Below are 20,871 nucleotides of genomic sequence, written 5' to 3'. Positions count from 1 at the left end.
CCCCAGCCCCTCCCCCCACCCCAGTTGTCTGTTCTCTGTGACTATTTGCTGCATGTTCTTCTTTGTCCGCTTCTGTTGTTGTCAGTGGCACGGGAATCTGTGTTTCTTTTTGTTGCGTCATCTTGTTGTGTCAGCTCTCCGTGTGTGCGGCACCATTCCTGGGCAGGCTGCATTTTCTTTCACGCCGGCGGCTCTCCTTACAGGGTGCACTCCTTGCACTCCTTGTGCCCCGTGGGGCTCCCCTACGCGGGGGCACCCCTGCGTGGCACGGCACTCCTTGCACACATCAGCACTGCGCATGGGCCAGCTCCACATGGGTCAAGGAGGCCCAGGGTTTGAACCTCGGACCTCCCATATGGTAGACGGATGCCCTAACCACTGGGCCAAGTCCACTTCCCCAAAGAGCCCATCTTGATTACCATAGCTTGAAGGTAAATCTCAAAGTCGGCCAAGTCCACTTCCCCAAAGAACCCATCTTGATTACCATAGCTTGAAGGTAAATCTCAAAGTCAGGTACTATAAGTCCCTCAAATTTGTCTATTTGAAGATTGCTTTGACATTATAAGTCCTTTGTATTTCCATATAAATTTTAGAATGGGTTTGTCAATTTCTACCAAAAAAAAAAGCCTGTTGGGATTTTGATTAGCATTGCATTGAATCTGTAGTTCAATTTGAGGAATATTGACATCTTAACAATATTAAGCTTTCCAGTCTATGAGAATGGTATATCTCCATTTCTTCAGGTCATCTTTTCTCTAAGCAATGTTTCATAGTTTTCAGAATATAGGGATGAAGTATTCTTAAGTATATTGTTTTTTTTTTTTAATGCAACTGTAAATGGAACTTTTATCTTTTTTTTAAAGATACATGGACCACACAAAATGTTACATTAAAAAATATGAGGTTCCCATATACCCCCGCTCCCTCCACCCTACTCCTCCCACATCAACAACCTCTTTCATCAGTGTGGCACATTCTTCGCATTTGGTGAATACATTTTGGAACACTGCTAAACAGCATGGATTATAGTTTACGTTGTAGTTTACACTCTCTCCCAGTCCATTCAGTGGGTTATGGCAGGATATATGATGTCCTGCATCTGTCCCGGCAGTATCATTCAGGACAACTCCAAGTCCTGAAAATGCCGGCATATCACACCTCTTCTTCTCTCTCCCTGCCCTCAGCAACTCCCATGGCCACTGTCTCCACATCAATGATACAGTTTCTTCCATTGTTAGAGTCACAGTAATTCTAAAGTAGAATACTAGTAAGTCCAGTCTAATCCATATTTTATTCCTCCATCCTGAGGACTCTGGGATGGCGATGTCTACTCTACCTCTAAATTGAGGGAAGGCTTAGATCCCACATGGCTGATGGATGGGATTCTTCTGCTTGAAATTGTAGACTCTCTTGGTGCCCTGGTGTGGTGGTTGACCATCCTCACCTCCCTTTTAGCTGACCTGGGTAAGTCCAACAAACCGGAGAGTAGGTGTTAAAACTCTGCTGAGACTCAGGGCCCAGGTGGCACATGGATAGTCCAGAGATTCAAGTCTCCTGAGCGCTCACCAACCCCAGTGCCAACCACAGGTTCAGTAAAAGTGACAGAAGAGGCATGTATAGAGAAGTCACATATGAGTCCAACTCCATCATATTCAGGAGCACAAATCCCACTGTAGGGCGTATTGGCAAGGCACTGAGCTCCAGCACCATCTGCCATGACCATAGGACCTGGGTGTCTCCATAGCTCTCAGGAGCACCACTACCTTGGTTGTATCTGCTTTGGGTGTCTCTGAGATTCTGATGACCTCCTGACTCATTTTGAAGTCAGGCAAAGAAACTCATTTATCTTTACCATATCCCCCTTTTATTCAAGGTCTTTTTTCTAGTTGCATCACCAGCTGGTGCTTGGTAGTAATCCCTTGGCACCAGGGAGGCTCATCTCTGAGAGTCATGTCCCATGCTTGGGGGACAGGTAATGCATTTACATGCTGAGTTTGACTTAGAGAGTGGTCACAGTTGAGCACATGGAGGCTTTCAGGAGATAACTCTTAGGCACTCTGCAGCTCTAGACCAAGTTGAAATTTCAAGCACACAGGCTCATAAGCACAGTCATCAGTATTAAGGGCCCATCATTTGACCATCCTTCTTCACTGGTCTTTGCCCTTGCACTTATATATATATTTTAAATATTTATTTTTACTTATTTACTTCTCTCCACCCCCTTGTTGTTTACACTTGCTATGTCTGTTGTCTTCTTTGTTTCTTTAGGAGGCACTGGGAACTGAACCCAGGACCTCTGATGTGGGAGGGGGGTACTAATCGCTTGAGCCACCTCCGTTCCCTCCTTTGTTGTGTCTCTCAATGTGTTTTTCTTCTTGTGTGTCTTCTTGCATCCTTGTTGCATCAGCTTGCTACGCTTGCCCATCACATCAACTCACTGTTTTGTTCACCTTCTTTAGGAGGCACTGGGCACCTCTCCTCCCTGCTTTGCTGTTTCTATCATTATGTTCTTCCTCTTGTGTCATCTTGTTATGTCAGCTTGCCATGCCTGCCCATCACACCAGCTCACTGTCTTCTTTAGGAGGCACCGGGAACCAAACCATGGACTTCCCATGTGGTAGGTGGGAGCCCAGTGGCTTGAGTCCCATCCACTTCCTGGAAAGTCACCTTCTGAACTTCAGTTTTGTTAAGTTTTAGACAGAGATACTATCTACCTTATGAGGATTAAATTAAATGTATGCTTAATTCTGAGTAAAGCATTTACCAAATGATAACTATAGCAAAAATAATAGTTCCTAGCCTTTCACAGAAATGGGAAAATTAGTAATTGTATATCCTAAAGAATCCCTAAACACGAATGGTTGAGAAAACACCTTATGATATCAGACCCTTTCCTTGACATATGCGTAGTGAGCTAGATATCAGTCCTCTCTAAAGTAAAGTGTGTAGTGCTGGTTACTTTCAAAGTCATGGAAGTAAGGTAGTCTGGTAGAGGTAAAATTTGGCTTGGATAATCTAAAACCCAGGGATAATTTTCTGTATTTGGAGATTAGGTGACCCCTTATGCCAGTTATAGAAGAAAATCTCAATTTTTCTTTTTCCTTTGCATAATCGACAGCATGCTGTACAGCTCTTCCCAAGGAAGAGAGAGAAAATTATGCCCTGCTTTCCATTTTAAATAAGCAAAATAGTAGGACATGTATAAACTGAGTATAACTGAATAATACTCCTATATTTTCTAATGCTTTCAAAAGCATGGCAGCAGCCTTACCTGTGTAGCTTCTCAAAACCTTGGCCTACATACACTTTGTATGTGACCAGATGGTTCTTTTTAGTAGCCTGGAGATTGCTTTTCTTCTGTCGTGAAAATGGCAGAAATCTACCTTTCATTTAAATTACAATAAGCCAGGTTTTTATCACTGACAGGAAGAACAATATGTTTTCTAAAGTTATAAATGAAAAACCTTTAACATGGACACGTTTATGTAGGTTTTCTTCATTCTTTTTCTTCATCTTTCCTTTCTGTGGCCTTTTCCCTGAAAAGGTCTTTGTCTTCACCCGGCTCCTTGCAGTCCACACAACAGGAGCAGACCTGGTGGCGCTGTGGGCCAGCCTCTAACTTCCCTGATGCTAAAGATCTTGGCTGCCTTTTAGAGACAGTAGTTTTTTAAGGCAGTCGGAAATTTTTAGGGACTTAATTTATTCAGAAACACATTTCTTTTAGTGGTTATATATCCCACAATAAAAGTACATGGCAAAATGCAAATGTCCAGTTGAACAAATATTTAGTGAGCATTTATTATGATAAGTTTTTCTTTGGGGTGGTAAGGATATAGAGAAATAAACTAAGCTACCTGTCTTTGGATACACAGAGCCTAATGGGGGAAGCTGATGCCTTTTTTTTTTTTAGGTACTGGGGCAGGGATTGAATCCTGGACCTTGTAAATGGGAAGCTGGTGCTCAACCACTGAGTCACATCAGCTCCCCACATTGTATTTTAATGTACTTAAGACTATGTACATAAAGTTGAAGGATTAAACGAAGTACAGAGTGAAGGACAGGTTATTTCTCACCAAATCAGAGCTTCAAAAATAATGTATTCCCATCTCCTTAAGATAATTAAAGGAGGACTTCTTGATTAGAGAATAGACTAATATTTTTAAGACACTTTTCTTTGCCTGTGCTTTTCAAGGACACCATGGTTGACTTTCATAAGTATCATAAATATCATGTCTATTTTATAATGAAGTATTGTAGAAAAAATTAATATAAATGCTCTTTTATCTGGTATAGTTCTTATATGAATGGCCTGTACTAGATTTAATTCATTCTGTATATAGTAACAAAATCTAAAATGTATGTGTCATCATTGAATAAATGGACAAAGTAGTTAACTTGAATATGCCTATAATGTACTTTTTTGCTTTTCTGCCTTTTGGCTATTATTTACTATGATTCCTTGAAGATTATTTCAGAACTTATTCTAGGGTAGTAGTTAGAATTATAGAGGAATTCACATACTTTATTAGCTCCTTGCTTACACTAATTAAAAACTAGTTTTGGGATGAGAACTCTCGTGATGAAATCATTGAAATGTGGAACTTAAAGACTTGAATGCACTTTTCTAACCAATATTTTTTTTTCTTTTTGTTTTAATTATGGTAGCTGTTACTGCGGATATCTGAATCAAAGTAGCGATGCTAACTGAGGAAAATTTCTGCAACCTGTAAGTCAAAGATTATACGGTAAGAGTGTGCCTTTTATCACTCAAAGTTGTTTAATTTCTATAATGTTATAGTTTGGAATTATAGTTTCAAATAAAATAGTAGAAACCTGCATATGTAAATATAAACAGCAGATTCTATTTTAGAGCTGTAGATCCTAATCAACAGTTCAAGACTTTCAAAGAGAATAAAATGAAACATTAATTTCATATTAATTTTTTGTGTGAAAAAATATTTGACTAGCTAGTTTATGATTTATTAAACTGAGCTCTCATTTTTCCTCCCTGTATTTTTGCCCATTTGCTTTTTTATTTACTTTTGTCCAACCAGTTCCTTATTATCTAAATCTTCCTAATGAATGAGTATGGGATGTCAACATCATAAAACTCACACTTAGTTGGTTTTATGATAACTTACTCTGAACTGAGGTGATAGTGATTCCAACAGTGGTTGGAATGAGATTTTGAATTATTTGTGGATTTAAATGATCTATATTTCTCTATCTTTGAGGGATAATTGATTAGTAAAGAGACAGGGGAGACTAGTAGAACAAGTAATTCCTTTGACCTTCACTTTCCTTGTGCAAAATGCTCTCTTTCACCTATTTCATAGAGTTGTACAAATCAAATGAGATGGTTTATGTAGAGTTGTCCCTCTTTCTTTTTCCCTTTTTATTTTTGGTGGGAAGAGGAAATAGCAAAATTCGTTTAGTTTTGAGATGATATGGAGAGTATGCAAAGTAGAGGAAAGGATACTATACCAAAAGCTGGAAGACTTGATCTTGATCTTGACTTTGGGCATATCATTATGTTAATTTACCACAGGAAAATTGAATTTCATTCCTGTACCTTAATTTTACAAATAATTTTTGAGGAATATATCCCTTTTCTGACCACAGTGGAATTAAGCTAGAAATCTCTATCACATATTTAGAAAATCCCTATATACTTGGAAATTAAATGTCACATTCTAAAAAAACAACAACTGGATCAAAGAAGAGGTCAAAGGGAAATTAGAAAATATTTTTAATTGAATGAAAATGAAAACACAGCTTATCAAAATTTATGGTATGTACCTAAAGATGTACTTCAGTGGGGGAATTTATAGTGGTAAATATTTATGATAGGAAACAAAGGTTTTGAAAGAGTAATCCAAACTTTTACCTTAAGGAATCAGAAAAAGAAGAACAAATTAAACCCAGTAAAAGCAGAGGAATGAGATAATAAAGATATGAGTAGAAATCAATGAAATTGAAAACAGAAAAACAAAATGAAAAAATCAATAAGCCCAAAACTTAAAAAAAAAAAAAACAATGAAATTGATTCATTCATAGCTTGGCTAATTAGGAAGACAAAACAAAACAAAAGGCATGAGAGAAATTCCTAATACCAGATAAGGGGCCATATTCTACAGATATGAATGTAAAAGGATAATAAAAGCAATATTCTAAACCACTTTATGTCATACATTTGATAACTTAGGTAAATGGACAAATTCCATGAAAGACACAAAACTGTCATACCTCACTCAAGAAGAAATGGATAACCTGAATAATTTATCTATTAAAGAAATTGAATTTCCCACAAAGAAAACTCCCAAGCCCATTGACCTTACTGGTCAATTCTACCAGTCTATTAAATAAGAAATAATACTCAGTCCACAAAACTCTTTGAGAAAATAGAAGGGAAGGAATGCTTATTTTATGAGGCTCATATTAACAGACAAAGATATTATCTAAGAAAATATTAGCAAATTGAATCCAGTATATAAAAAAAGAATAATATATCATGCAGAAGTGTCATTTATTCCAGGAATACACTTGAAAACCAATGTAATTTACAGTATCAGCAGATGAAACAACAGCATATAAATGAACTCATACATCTCCATAGATTCAGGAAAGTATTTAACAGTATTTGTCCTTCATTCATGATAAAGACTCTCAGAAAAATAGGAATAGAAGGAAAACTCTCAGAAATGTAGGCATCTAAGGGAGCACCCCCAACTTGATAAAAGGTATCTAAGAAAAAACTCATAGCTAATATCATAATTATTGGTGAAAGGCTAGGTGTTTTCCCCTAAGATCCAGAACAGGGCAGGGGATGTCACTCTCACCGTTCCTGTTGAAATATGTTCTGAGGTTCCAGCCCGTGAAGTAAGGCAAGAAAAGGAAATGAGAGGACGTATAGATAGGGAAAGAAGGAGTCGGTCACATTCAGCATTCTCATAGCAAGGGAGCCTGACAAATGTCGGTTTTAGACTTCCATCCTCTGTGGTACAGGGAGATGGGAATAAATGTCGAATGTCCGCACACAGTATCTACTACACTTTGGTTTTGGGGGTTATGATCTAAAATAATAAAAACACCATTTATATCACTTGTGTGTTTTAAGTTTCTGTTTTCTTTAAAGTTAAAAGTCTGTTGGGAAAGTTTTAGTTCAGCATTTTCTTGTTTTTGCTGATATAACCAGGAAAGCTGCATGTGGTACTAAATGTTGTGTTATGTGTTGGTTTAAGCTTTATTAAATAGCTTCTGATTTTTTAAATTTAAAGCAAAGGCCCATCTGAAACAATGTGTGTTAGAGTTCTCCAGAGAAACAAAACTGGCAAGATATATATGGGTGTAAATATTTTACAGTTTATTATAGGAAATGGTTCCCATTCGTGGGGGTTGGCAAGTCTGAATTCTTTAGGGCCGGCCACAAGCTGGGACTGCTGATGAAGGTTTTGATGACTTCTCCAGGAGAATCTGGCTGGGTGAAATAGAGATAGAAATTCTTTTTTTCTGATAGCTGAATTCATCAGTTTTCCCTTTAAGGTCTTCAACTGATTGGCTGATTCTTTTCTCATTGCTGAAGGCAGTCTCCTTTGTTGATTGTAGATGTCATCAGCCATGGATTCATTCAACTGACTAATGATTTAAATTCATGAAATACCTTCACAGTAACAGTCAGGCCAGTGCGTGCTTAACCAAACTGGACACCATAACTCAGCCAGTCTGACAGGTGAAGTTAACCACCTCACAATGTTTAGATGGCCTCCTAAATTCTAAGAGGGCAAACAAAATTATTATTTGTTAGACACATTATAGCTATCATGTAGCTTTGGATGAGTTAAAAGTAAATTGAGATTTTTAATATAACAGTATGAGCCGATATGCCTATTGATTTCTGTTCAATAATTTTCACATATTTGGTTATTTTTATGATGAGTGACAGTTTAGAGAAAAGGTCATGGGCATGGAAGTTGAGGAAATCTTAAATTACAGATCCAGCTCTTGTTGATAGTTAAGTCACGAGGCAGTGGCTTCATGTGGTTTTGCCAGAATCCTTTCTAAGTCCCTTGCAATGAAAGCGTTTCAGAGCCTGAGTAGGGTGCTTCCAAATTTAAGTGACTGTATTGTTAAACAATTGTGTGCATTTCTGTTGCAATGGCGTGTTACTGAACATACCGGTGGTGCATTTGGTGCTGAGTACTGGGTATGGCAGAGTGATGTAGTTGAGGCAGTGTGGTCTTAGGAGTTGTCTTAGTTTGGCAGAACAGCTGTGACAGATATCACAGTGGTTGGCTAAAGCAAGAGGAATTATCATCTCATGGTTTTGAGGACCAGAAGTCCAACATCCAGGTGTCGGCAAGGTTTGCTTTCTCCCGGGGTGTGTAGCATCCCGGCAGTCCTCTGTCATGTGACACTTGCTCTGCTTGCATCTCTCTTCTGGTCACTGCTGACTTCTGGCTTTTCTATCTTTGTCTCTGACTACTGGCTTTTTTTTTTTTTTTTTTTTTGAGGTCTCCAGTAACACAGATTAAGGCCCACCTTGATTCAGTTTGACCACGTCTTCTCAGATCCTTTTAGAGAGTGATAAATTCATTGTCTTCAAAGGACCCTGTTTACAATGGGTCCACATGCACAGGAAGATTAAGATTAAGAACATGTCTTTTGTTGGGGTACCACAGGAGTTTAAATAGATAATCTTGGGTTCAAATCCTAAAAACATACAGGTTTAAACCTCTGAATCCAGGGAAGCGGACGTGGCCAAATGGATAGGGCGTCCGTCTACCACATGGGAGGTCCAAGGTTCAAACCCCGGGCCTCCTTGACCCGTGTGGAGCTGGCCCATGCGCAGTGCTGATGCGCGCAAGGAGTGCCCTGCCACGCAGGGGTGTCCCCCACGTAGGGGAGTCCCACGCGCAAGGAGTGCACCCCATAAGGAGAGCTGCCCAGCACGAAAAAGTGCAGCCTGCCCGAGAATGGTGCCGCTCTGCACACATGGAGAGCTGACACAACAAGATGATGCAACAAAAAGAAACAGATTCCCTGTGCCGCTGATACGGATGGGAGCTGTCACAGAAGATCACACAGCGAATGGACACAGGGAGCAGACAACTTGGGGGAAAGGGGAAGGGGGAAAAAAAAAGCCTCTGAATCCACTTAGATCCTTGAGCCTCAGTTTCCTCATCTGTAAAAGGAAGGTAATCTAAGGAGCTGTGGGAAGCATTAGGAATAGCACACAAAGCATCTTGCGGACTGCAGACACTGAAATGGTGAGCCAGCAGCGGAGCTTTGATGCAGAAACATTTTAAGACTGACATCTCACGGAACTGGCTTTGAGTGTAAGTTCTTAGAAAAGGCATGAAAAGACACACAAGGGTGTTGGCAAGGCTATTTCTATAGGTGTTGGGAGGGTGGATGACTATTTTTTCTTTTTCCTTGTAAACAGGGATTGTTCGTGTAATAAAGTATACATATAAATGTAAGGAAATATTGCAGAAAATAGAAGTTCTTATATTTGTTAATGTCATTTTGGGTAGGTTACTTAACCTTCTTGAGCCCTGGTTTCTTTATCTGTTAAATGGGGTGGGGGTGATGGTGGAATATAATAATCTTTGAAGTTGTAGTGAGACTCAGATGACATGTATGTAAAATGCCTAGCTCTTCAATTTCCCATCATTTAATCTGTTTACCACCATGACCTTTGGGACTTTGTGTTTGTTTCCTTGTGGGGTTTTTTAATTGTTTTTCTGTATAAAGTTACCTAGGAATCTTGACTGGTCATTTTTGGTGGTGATCATGGTTTACTTGTTGAAATATCTGTTCAGAAGAATGGAGCTATTTGGATGTCAGCCATGGATGTTTTGAGGCCAATTTTGAGATATTTTACTTATTTCTCTTCCTACTTTCCTGGCTCAGACAACTGGAAATTTTTAACTAGAATAACCATTTAATTTATCTTTTGTAAGCGTAGTTTCTAGTTGCTAGAAATATTGCCATCAAGATGTTTTTGTTTTTTGTTTTCTATATGGCTGTGTCATTGTCTTCTTGGTGTGTCGCTTCACGTCATGGGGACCTGCACCTCTCCGCGCCGGTCTGGGATGCTTTTTTTCTTCTTTTAGCAGGAGGTGCTGGGGAATGAACCCAGGTCCTCCATATGGTGAACAGGAGCTCAATTGCTTGAGCCACATCCGCTTCCCAAGATGTTTCTTGTTTTAAGAAACCAAGGTTAGTGGCACGTAAACCGGGGAGCAGTTGGATTACACAGCTTTACTGCTGTTTTAACCATATCCTATTTTATGAGGTCCATTGATATGAAATTGCCAATGTTTGAACAACAAACATGCCAATTTTATATGATTCAACTTGTTAATTTAGGGTATGGTGACAGTGATTTTCTTACACAATTGACAAATCATCTAATTTTGTATTTTATCACTTATTGTTTCCCTTAGGAATTTAAATTTGTTTTTAATATATCTTGGGTTTTCCTTTGTAATTTTTTGGAAACTGCCAGTCTCAAATAACTGATAGAGATGACTAAGGAAGAGAAAAATCTCTTCAATCTAAACAAATCTAAATAAATCAATCAAAAATCTAAACAAAAGGAGATGCTAACTAATTTTCATAATACTTTTAATTTATGGCTAACTAAATTAATAAGAAAAGAAAAGAAAAAACAAGAAACAAAAAAACAAGTAACAAAACAGTTGAAATTTTTGAGAATTGAATCTTGAGGGGTCATAGGTAATAACAGATACTGAGTACATAAAGAATTTCTTGTATTCTTTCAATAAATCATATTTCAGAAAGTCATATCTCTGTAGCAAGTGAAATACACTTAATAGTTTTAGCTTCTGAGTGCTTATTGATGCATTTTATGTTTTGAGAATAATGCAGCTTTAGCTAAATTTAAAATTTTGTTTGTAAAATTTTTGTAGGTGATGATTTTATGGTACCTTAAATACAGTGCTAACAGTTTTTTTGCTTTTATTTAAAGGGCATTGACTTAACACTTAATATGGGTTAAATAAAATGATCACAATATTGCATAAAGAGCTTATGAGCTTTTCATAGTCATCACAACGGTATTTTAGCATGGCCGTGGTGCTGATGAATGGCTTCTTCCTCTTCCTACCCAATTAGAGTGAAAAGAGAGGCAGTTAAATACTTTAAATTCATCAGGTAGCATTTATGGTTTTTTTCCCTTTTATTAGAGAATTTGTAGGTTTATAGAACAATCATGCATAAAATACAAGATTCCCATATACCACCCACCACCAGTACCTTGCATTGCTGTGGAACTTTTGTTATGATTGATGATAGCACTTTTTATAATTGTACTATTAATTAAAGACCGCGGTTTAACTTAGGGTTCACCGTTTCTATAGTACAGTTCCATGGATTAAAAAAAAAAATTATTCTGCTACCATATATACAGTTTAACAATTCTGCATTTACTCTTATTCGGATATATATATCAGTGCTGTTAATTGCATTCACAATGTTGTGCTACTATCACCACCCCATCTGTTACCAAAACATTTCCATTATTCCTACTAGAAACCCTGTACATTTTAAGCCTTAACATCCTATTCCCTTTTTCTACACTGCCCCCTGGTAACCTCTATTCTAGTTTCTGACTCTGTGAGTTTGTTTACTCTAATTGTTTTAAATCAGTGAGATCATTAAAAATATTTGACCTTTTGTCTCTGGCTTATTTCATTCACCTTGATGTCTTCAGGTTTCATCCATATTGTTGCATGTATTGGAACTTCATTCTTTTTTTTACAGCTGAATTCTATTCCATTGTATGGATAGACCCTGTTTTGTTTAACCATTCATCAGTTGATGGACACTTGGGTTGCTTCATTTTTTGGCTATTGTGAATAATATTGCTGTGAACTTTGGTGTGCTAATAACTGTTTGAGTCCCTGCTTTCCTTTTTTTGGGCATTTACCTAGCGGTGGGATTGCCAGGTCACATAGGTAGTTCTATACTTAGCTTTCTGAGAAACCACGAAACTTCTTTCACAGCAGCTGTACCATTTTATATTCCCACCAGCAATGAGTACGTATTTCTCTTTCTCGGCATCCTCTCCAACACTTACGTTTTTTACATGATAGCCATTCTAAGAGATGTAAAATGGTATCTCATTGTGGTTTTGGTTTGCATTTCCCTCATGGCTAATGATGTTAAACACCTTTTCATGTGCTTTCAGGTCATTTGTGTATCTTTTTTGGAGAGATTTTGGTTCAAGTCTTTTGCCCATTTTTAAATTGGGTTGTTTGTCTTTTTGTTGTTAAAGAATTTCTGTATATATGCTGGATATTAATCCTTTATCAAATATGTGACTTCCAAATATTTTCTGCCCTTGTGTAAATTATTGTTTTACTTTCATGATAAAGTCTTTTGAGGCCCAAAAGTTTTTAATTTAGATGAGGTCCCATTTATCTATTTTTTTCTTTTGTTGTTTGTGCTTTGGGTGTAAAGTCTAAGAAACCATCGTCTAATATGAGGTCCTGAAGATGCTTCCATAATGTTTTCTTCTTAGAGCTTGGTAATTCTAGCTCTTACATTAAGGCCTTCATTTCATTTTGAGTTGACTTTTGTATATATGGTGTGAGGTGGAGGTGTAGGAGTTCTCCTAGTTTTTTTGTTTTTTCAATTGGAGATCAATTTGTTGAAGAAACTTCTTTCCCATTCAAGTGTTCTTCACTACCTTGTCAAAAATCAATTGACCATAAATGTGAGGATTGATTTCTGAACTTAAGTATGTCCTTGTGCGAGTTCCATGCTATTTTGATTACTGTGGCTTTATAAGAAGTTTTAAGATCAGGAAGCGTGAATCCTCCAACTTCGTTCTACGTTTTCAGGATGGCTTTAACTATTTAGGGCCCCTTACCCTTTGATATAAATTTGTTGATTGGCTTTTCCATTTCTGCAAAAAATTTTAAAATTTTGCTTGGGATTGCATTGAATCTATTCATTGCTTTGGGTAGTATTGGCTTTTTAACAATATTTAGTCTTTCAGACCATGAACACAGACCATTTATTTTCCCTTGTATGTAACATGTTGCTTTTCTCTTGAAGCTTTTAGAACTTTCTTCTTGTCTTTTGCACGGGGTGTATTTTTCTCATTTTTATCCTGTTTAGTGTTCTCTAGCTTCTTGGATGTATATATTCTCATATTCTGCTAAGTTTGGAAGTTCTCTGTCATTATTTCTTTGATTATTCCTTCTGCCCCTTTCTCTCCTTCTTCTAGGACTCCCATAGGTGTATATTGGTGCACTTGATGGTCTCCTATAGCTATTTTTGTTTTTAATATATTTTTTTCTGTCTTCTCAGCCTGACTCATTTCAAGTGTCTTGACTTCAAATTCACTGATTCCTTCTTCTGCCAGCTCCATTCTGCTCTAGAAACCCTCCCTGGGCTTTTTTAAAAATTTCAGTTATTCTGATCTTCAGCTCCAGTACTATTTGGTTCCTTTTTAAAATTTCTTTTTTTATGTTTATGCTCATATTATTCATTCATTGTTTCCTGATAATCTGTAGTTCTGTTTCTCTACTTCCCATCATCTCCTTAAGCATTTTTAATATCATTTTAAAAATACTTTCTTTGGTATGTCCATGTTCTCGTCTTCTTCAGTGGTTTCTTTCTACATTTTTATCCTCTTCCTTTGCCTAGGACATCATTTCCTGTTTTTTTGTCTTGTACTCTTGTACACTGTACATTTTAATAATTTAAAATGTTCACTCTGGGATTTATTCCCTGGGATGTGTTTTGTGGTTTTGTAACCAGCTGGTCATAAGACAAAGATTTTCTTGAGCTTCAGCCCTCCTAGCAGGAAGGTCTTCTAAAGGCAAATGCACTATGCACAGTTTTGTCTGGAAGGCAAATTCTGGGAAGGAGGGTCACCCTGGGGAGAATTTTCCCAGTTCCATCTTTCCCAGCCAAAACCTGACCAGGGTCTCGGGAAGCAGGTGCTGACAGGCTCCAAAGTATCCTGTGGAGTGGGTCAGGAAGGGTGCTAAAAATTTCTCCAAAGGCTCCCTAAAGCTGAGCTTTCCTGACCTGCTCCCAAATGCAGCCCTTCCGCTAGCTGTCCCCTGCATGCCTGTGTGAATGCTGCATCCTAATTCTCCACCTTAAATTCACCTCCTTCGCCAGGAGGCCCTGGGAATCAAACCCTGGACCTCCCATATGGTAGATGGGAGCCCATTTGCTTGAGCCACGTCCGCTTCCTCATATATACTTAATGCATTGCTTTTAATAGTTGTCTTTCCTCTATTGTTAGACATCTGCAGCTGTTCACTATGGCAAACAGTGCTGCAGTAAGCATTCTTGTACACAAATGAGAGTGTTTTTCTCAGAATAGTAAGTGGAAATGGTAGGTCCTGGTATGCATGCTCTTAGCTTTATTTGGTATAGCCCTTTGGAAGGGCAATTTTGTTCCAATTTACAAGTTTATGCAACCTTTGCAGTACCTGACAGAACCAAACTTGAATTTTTGCCTGTCTGCCACAGTGAATAGCATTTCATCATTGTTTTCATCTCCTGATTTCTGACAAGGCAGGCATCTTTTTACCTCTTGGTGGTTGCATTTCTCTTACATGATGGCTGTATCTTTCCAGTAGGATTTCCAGCCACACGCGTATGACCACTACTCTCCTTGTCTTGTTTCAGGGCCATGGCATCTTCCTTCGCTCTGGTCCTGCTGTCTTTCAACTTTGGGAGGCTTCTTTCATTTTACTCTTTTTTTGGGGGTGGGGTAGGATCATTTTGGAAGCTCTAGACTAGGTAACTAGGTATTCGCTTTATTCTCCTCACTTAAATTCGTTTATTTCCTCAGTCCTCCAGTTCAAATTATATAGCTTTTGAAATGATTTTCTATAAATGAGCTAAAACACACATGTGTATTATGTACACACATACGCATCCTAGTTTGTATAAATGTCACATTTTAGTTGAGAAATAAACTTAGTATGTGCTAAGGCCTAAAAAGAGTAAACTACATCTAATCCCAATCCGAGGAAGTGGAGACAGTTCTTTTTCCTTGTGTCAGAGACTATGTTGAGTTATAGTTTTCCTTGGCTTATTCACACACAACACCACTTCTGTCTCCAACTAGGCATATACTCACCTGAGAGTCTTATGGACACAACCTCCTGGCAGATACAAAGTGAGATTTGTTACCAGGTATCATACTAAATTATGGTCCGCAGTGACCTGGCCAGAATGCTTTCCTGGCCTGGGAGGTAGGATATGAGATAAATATCTCTGTCCATTCAAAGGTTACTCAAAGCCCAGTCATGCCACAAAAAGCCATGTACATCGAGAGTACAACGCAAAGTAAGCTTTCGCACACAGTCGACAACAGGGAAGGATTGAGGTCGAGGGGCCAGGCAAATCAGCTACTTGGTAAGATAATACACTTTTTTAAGACAAGTAGAGTTTAGGAGATATAGACCAATCCCTTCCTTTTAAAAAGCCGTAAAAGTCAGAGCCTACCACTCAAGGCAGATGGTCAGGTGCTTTGACCAGTAAACATGGGGAGGGGCTGTGGGGATGAAGGGAAGGAGAATACACAGAAGTCAGGGACCACCTGGATACTGAGGCAGACAGTTTTCTCCAGCTCGGCTGCCTTTCTGCCCTGGTGAGACAGAGTGAAGGAGCCTGGGCTTACGGATGGAGGTGTGGTGGGCAGAGCACTGCAGAAGGCAGGGGTGGAGATTCTCGTGTCTGCTTGGCCCTGAGCAAATCTCCGTGATTGTCTGGGTCTTGGTCTCTGACTGTAAAATGAAGACCGTGTCTAGATCTCCAAGGTTCTATTTATCTAAAATAAGTTATTTTATTAAATAGCTGGTTTTGTCTGGCTGGTCAAAACAGGGAAGGAAAATAATTCCTAGTGAAAGCATCTCTGAGATTCCTGGGTTAGTAACTGGATCAGAATAAAATATTTACAGACAACAAAGGAATTTAAAGCAGATATAGGTTCAAATATAATATGTATTCTGTAATCCCAAGTTTGCTGACTGTTTGGTTATATGGACATACCAAGCATACCATAAGGGGACTTGGAAATAAAATATGAATATATTTTAAAAATGTCTCACATTTAATTGGAGCATAGTAATTTATTTAAATTGAAAAAAAAAAATCCAAACTAAGGTGGACATAACCCACACAGAGCATAAAAATCAATCTAAAATGGAGACCTAGAAACGGTGGTAAGTTCTAGAGGAGAGCCCCTGTGATACCCAGGAGAGGAGGACTGGGAAAAGAGCTGGAGGGATCATTCTTTACTTGGTGATTGTTCTTTACCAAGTTTCCCACTTTGATTCTCTGTATTCCCACTCGTGATAGATATTTCTTCACTTTTACTTGCTGAGGTTTCTTCCCACAGCAGAGACTACAAGATAGGAGCCAAGGGTCTAGACCTTGGCGGAGAGAAATCTTGACCTGGAAATCCAATCTCTGCCTTCTCAGAACCAGGTACTAGGTTTCACCTGAAGTGTCTTTAGGTGCCACTGTGTGACCCACAAAAGACAAATGATCACTTCTTATCCCAGAAATGCCTCCAAAAATAGGAACATGACAAAAGTGTCCCATATAGCATTATGTTATTACACAGTCATAAATCTGCTTTTTTCTAGGCTATTTATGATTAAATTGTTGAGGGTATTTATTTAGAAAAGACCCACTGATTTTTAAAAAGTAATGGAGAGCTACTTCTAAGCTGTGAATAAATGCTCCATTCTTCCACTCACAGACATTGAGCAGCTTCTGTGTGCCAGGTGAAGTGCTGCAGGGACTGCTGTGCACAATTGTCCTGCCCCACTTTCCAAAAACAGAGTTTTTCTAGTGGTCTTTTAATTTTCCAGGCATGAAAACTCTACTGTTGGTAGTTGACCAAAAGCAAACTCACTAGTAAGTCCAAGCTGTACCTCAGACATCTGTTCTGTCTGTCTGTTTCCAAATCGCTCCTACATTTTCCTTAATCTGTATTGTGGCTTTATTTATGTCTGTCTCTCACCAAGTCATTAATTCCTTAAGAAAAGGAATTTTGCTTTGTTATTTTTCTGTTTACTTTTTTGCATTTCTCCTGGCCAGAGCATTAAAAAAAAACCTCACTATATGTTCAGAGAGTGAGTGAATCCAATGTGGTAGTTTCTGAAAGCCAAGCTGAAAGAAATGAAGCATACCATAGCTGGAAGGAAACTGAGAGAACAAGTCTGCTTTTCAAAAGAAGAAACTGTGGCCCACCTTGATGAAGAAACTGTCACAGGAGCATGCAGCATTAGTGGCAGAACTGAGACTAGAACCCACACTGCTCATTTCCTAATCCAGTACTGGGTTCATGATGTCGTCTTGTCTGTCATCATACAGAAGCACACAGACTGTGCTTTAAAAAACAAAATGCAAACATTTATCACAGTGAAATACCATTGATTAAATACTATGCAGTCTTTCTGCCCCCCTGAAATCACCGCTTTTATCTTATGCTTAACTAAAAAGAGGAGGTAAGCTAGTCTGGCTCTGGAAGGTGTGTAATAGATTAGGAGTTAGGAACCTCAGGCTCTTCCTTTAGCTGTGGACATATAATACTAGTAAATCTCTTTTGGGAAATGTCAGCAGGCACTCGACTACTAGCAGGGTGACATAAATCTGAGCTAAGCAGACAGAACTCATGTCCTACTAAATAAAAAGGGAGCAGGGAGTGAGGTGAAGCCAGAGGAAGGGCTTGGGCTGCATCATGCTCTTTGAACACGGGGAGGGGACCTCTTTTGCTCATATCACTTTTATGCTGAGGGGCAAAAGTCTACACAAGTAGACCTGATCAAAAAGCCAAACACCAGCAGTATACACACATTAGTTGTGGACATGTAATATAGCCGTTACCGCATGATGTAGCTCTGCAATGCACTGCATTCATAATTACCTGGCATACACCAATCAGAGCAAAGGTTACCAGCCCATCAAGAATAGAAAGGGCAGAATCATTAACTCTGTCAGGTTCTACAAACTGTCGATGCTCCCCAAACTCACCGGATGGTCTTTTTGGCTGCCTAGAAGAGAAAGAAGCCGTATCACAAAATCTGTTCAGTCAATTTTGTGCACTTAACTAGTACACCCAGTAATATAGTTTAAAATATGTAGTAAGGACTTAGTGACATTAATATAAGTTGTTGTGAATCCCATCAGCCCTTTCTGCAATTGCAGTAGAAACTGGTAATGATCACAGTTGTGGATTTCAATTTAATTACAGTATGTTCTATACGTGAAAGCTATTGTCTGTCCTAGCATGGTAGAATAATTGTTTCTTTCCAAAATAGTTTACTCCTTTGGAGGTCATCACACACAAATACTTAGAGCACACTCAGATGTTCATTTATCAAGATTGTCAGGTTACTGTCTTTTTATCTTTGTGGATATAGTTAGCAGTTTAAAATCTTAACTAGAGAAGATGCTAATATGCTGTTCTTGTTCTTACTGTGATGATGAAGAGCATCTCTTCAGTTGGAATGTAAAACATAACAAGAGAACAAAGCTTTCATCGTATCAAAGAGGCAAAGCCAGTGATTCCACAAGAAAATAGTAACTTTCTTGAATTCCAAATAGTGAAGAACCCCTGAGGAGAAGCAGCATACTTGAGTAGTTTCACATTTAGCAGAACACAGAAGAAGCAAATTATCACCAAAGAACTGCATAAGAAGAAATCAGCTGCAATTTTAATGAGTTTGAAAGGTTGGATGTGGGTTAGCACATCACTTTAGAATACTGGGAGCACTACATAGGAGAGTTTGCACTCACAGCTCTTTGCCACAGCACTGGGTGCTTCTAAGAAAGTTTCAGGACAAGTCTAGGGTCTAGACAGAGCCCCCCTTGATGTCACAGCCATGTTGGAAGTGACCAGTTGCTAGTCTGGGAGAGGCACAGTGCTTCCCTGGCCCTGCTCACATATGAAATGAAAGTTTCTAGGGACAGGAAATGGGCAAGCTCCACTCCACAGGGCCTAGACAAAGACTTTTGACTTCTGGCATGGGGGTAGGAAATCCTTCTTCTTGTCCTCTGGAACCAGAGAAGCTCCTCTGCTTCTGGAGTGAAGGATAGTAGCAAAAGCAGGACATCCTCTTGGGTCTGTGACTTTTCACTAATATAAAGCAAAGACCTGCTTCTTCTGGGGCAAGGGACAATTCTCTCATGCCTGTACAAATACAAGGCAGAATTTAGCTTCCATGGGGAAGAGAGGCATAAATGCTGAAAAGGTCCCATTCTGAGGCCCAGGTGGAGAGCTCTTTCCTAAATTTAGACTGGACCAGCAAAACTGAGAACTTTCCCTGATTGTACAATGAGCCTAACACCTAGTAAAAAGTAATGGCAGTCATCTGCTAGAATGGTTGAGTGTAGAGGGAGAGCACCTTTATGATGCAAATTTGAAGCGACTGTTGAAAGCTTGGAGTGGATCAGGAGCTCTGAGAAAAATCTTCTGACATTCCCAAACCCCACACTAAGCCCATTGCTAGTAGATTTTGATGCTTTTGATGTATTGAAAAACAGTAGCCACAAACCTATCTCAGCAATTGAAATTGACTCAATCCCTCATAGTAATGGCCCTATCAAAGACCTTGCAACCCCATTTCCAGATATAAACACTGTTGTCTGCTGTCTCTGCTATTCTATCAGTAAAAAGTTATGAGGAAAAAAAACACGGTGAGGGAGGGGATGCAAAAAAGAATGACTCATTGTCAAGAGATAAAGCAATCAACAGAAACAGACAGAGATAACCTAAGTGTGGGAATTATCAGACAAGAATTTTAAAATAATGATGAGTGTGTTAATGTATCTAGTGGAAAAGTGAATAATATGTATGAGCCTAGGGGAATCTCAGCAGAGAGAAGGAAACTTTTTTTTAATAAAAGAGTTAAATGGAAAATGCTGGAAATGTAAAACATGGTACATCAGAATTGTCAGCAGATTGGACATAGCTGAGTAAAGAATCAACTCTTTGAAGCTAAATCAATAGAACATAAAAAACATAAAATGAAGCATAAATAGAAGAAAGAAAATGGAACATGAAAAAGAAGAGGAAGGGAGACAGAAAAAGAGGGACCATCCAAGAGCTGTGGAACAGTATCAGTAGTCCAACATACATATATTTGGAAACCCAGAAGGAAAAGAGAGAGCATATTAGGCAGAAGTGCTTAAAGGGATAATCGCTGAGAATTTTCCAAATGTTCCAAAGACAAGAAAACACAGATCCAAGAATCTCAGCTAACTCCAACTAGGATTTAAAAATGGGGAACCACTCCCCCAAATTCTAGAAATGCTAAACCAAGGTACTCAAATACCAAAGGTAAAGAGAAGGTTCTTACAGGAATCCAGAGTAAAAAGAAACATTACAAATCCGGATGCAAAGATAAGAATAACGGCAGACTTGTCAGAGACTATGAAAGTTGCCAGACAGTGGGCGTGACATCAGAAAGAACCAAAATACCTCCTACCTTCCCCTGCCCACCCCCAGACGCTGTCAATTCATAGTGCTATAACCAGAAATAAAGACAAAATGAAGACTTTTATAGACAGACAAAAGCTGAACAAATTCATGCCAGGACATCTGCACTCTAAGGAGTGTTAAAGAAAGTTCTGCAAGAGAATGAGTTCCAGATGAAACTTTGGATCTACACAGAGAAATGAAAAGACCCTGAAATGGTAAAAATGAGGATAAATATAAAAGTCATAGTTTTCTTTACTTTTAATACTACATTGAGGGTTTGTAGCATAAGAAGTAAAATAAATGACAAATGACAGCATGAGAGAGAGAAGGAAATAGAAATATACTATTCTAAAGTTCTAAGATTTTCATACTGAGCATGA

General features: G+C 38.7%; 1 protein-coding gene across 4 annotated transcripts in view; it reads left to right on the top strand.

The window, feature by feature from the left end:
* Window positions 1-20,871, top strand: part of WASF3 (WASP family member 3) — a 119,154-nt gene that overhangs the window by 50,539 nt on the left and 47,744 nt on the right. For 2 of the 4 annotated variants that reach the window (XM_058277031.1, XM_058277034.1), the window contains exon 2: window positions 4,666-4,745. The gene's annotated coding sequence lies outside the window, so the exon portion shown is untranslated. The remainder of the gene's footprint in view (window positions 1-4,665; window positions 4,746-20,871) is intronic. The other 2 variants (XM_058277035.1, XM_058277032.1) reach the window with 1 other exon arrangement.

The sequence above is a fragment of the Dasypus novemcinctus genome, chromosome 15, assembly GCF_030445035.2.
Source record: "Dasypus novemcinctus isolate mDasNov1 chromosome 15, mDasNov1.1.hap2, whole genome shotgun sequence".
Taxonomy (NCBI): domain Eukaryota; kingdom Metazoa; phylum Chordata; class Mammalia; order Cingulata; family Dasypodidae; genus Dasypus; species Dasypus novemcinctus.
This window is presented reverse-complemented; position numbering and strand designations above follow the sequence as displayed.